The sequence below is a fragment of the Tigriopus californicus genome, chromosome 4 (assembly GCF_007210705.1).
Source record: "Tigriopus californicus strain San Diego chromosome 4, Tcal_SD_v2.1, whole genome shotgun sequence".
NCBI classification, from domain to species: domain Eukaryota; kingdom Metazoa; phylum Arthropoda; class Copepoda; order Harpacticoida; family Harpacticidae; genus Tigriopus; species Tigriopus californicus.
The window spans coordinates 6,872,226-6,873,563 of record NC_081443.1 but is presented as its reverse complement, the minus strand read 5'-3'; positions in this window follow the sequence as shown (position 1 = coordinate 6,873,563).

Below are 1,338 nucleotides of genomic sequence, written 5' to 3'. Positions count from 1 at the left end.
GCGAATACAATTGAAATTGGTGAAATTTTATATTAGGTCCAAAACTGCAAGCAAAGGAGCAGAAAAAATGTACATGATTTTGATTCTTTTCATTTTTCATTGCAGATTTAGTAACAAAATAATGACAGAGCACAGGTTCATGCTACACTTAAGAAGTGAAAGGAAATTCTGCAGAGCAAAACTGTGAACGTTTGTGTGGTGAAAAAACTGCAACAAATAATATTTTTTTACTTTTCTAACACAACTCAATTGCTGAAAATTCAATTGGATCACAATGCGAGGCAGTTGTAACGTTTGTGTAAAATCTGGCTCCACAAAATGCCCAAAATCAGGGTGATTGACAATACTTTCCTTGAATATCCTTTACTTCCAGTGCCTGATACTAGTAAAGTGTACTTTCCATAACATGAACCATTATAATGAATAAGGCATGTAAAGCAAATGAAGTTCAAGAAAAAAGTAGTGCGGCAACACTGATTTTCAGCATCTTAAGAAAATGAGACAAACATTATAGCCAACCTGCACCTTCACTCCCACGTGGTCTTGTGAGCATTTATTTTGAATTGCCACTGGGTAAAATATTCACTTTGTCAATGGTTGATGCCTTCACATTCTTCCAAATTGAGGTCAAAATTCAGCTTAATCCGTCTTTTCACGCGGTCACAACAGTTAACCAATACAACAGACCAATAACAATGTAAGGAATTTGCCCTCGTTGCCCACAAACTTTGTCCTGCCAACAAATGAGTACTTTAAAAAGTTTTGCAAACGCCAACTGCTTAATTTCATTCTCAAAAAATGTAGCAGTCCTGACTTGTTTAGTACCCCTTCATATATTTTGACGAAGACAACTCCACTCAGTCTCATCATTTTAAAACGTTTAAGTTGCAAAAAACACATTTAGTTCAAGTTAAATGAGCTATTTTCAAGTCATGTTGATTTACCTCAAAATTGTGAGGCTTTAACTGATTTGAATTGATTTTTAAATGATATTGACTTGCATTAATGGATTGAAACAATGGTTTCATTTTCAAATTGAATTTGAATTGATTCATTAAAAATAAATGCTAAATATTATGGAGACCTACACATGCATATAGAAAGCAATGCATTTTGTCCACGTTTTCAGATGTCTTGCGTTTCCAAAATTGTTTGTCAAATTAAGTGTCCAAATATATCTCATCTAAATGCACCATCAGTAAAGTTGATTCTCCATGGACACTCAAGGAGTGGGTTTTGAGGAGAGAAGCCTGTACTCAGCTAGGTCTTCAAGCAAGGCACAGTCCTCAACAATAAAGGATCTCATGAAAAAAGACCACCATGGCTTTTGAGATCGCT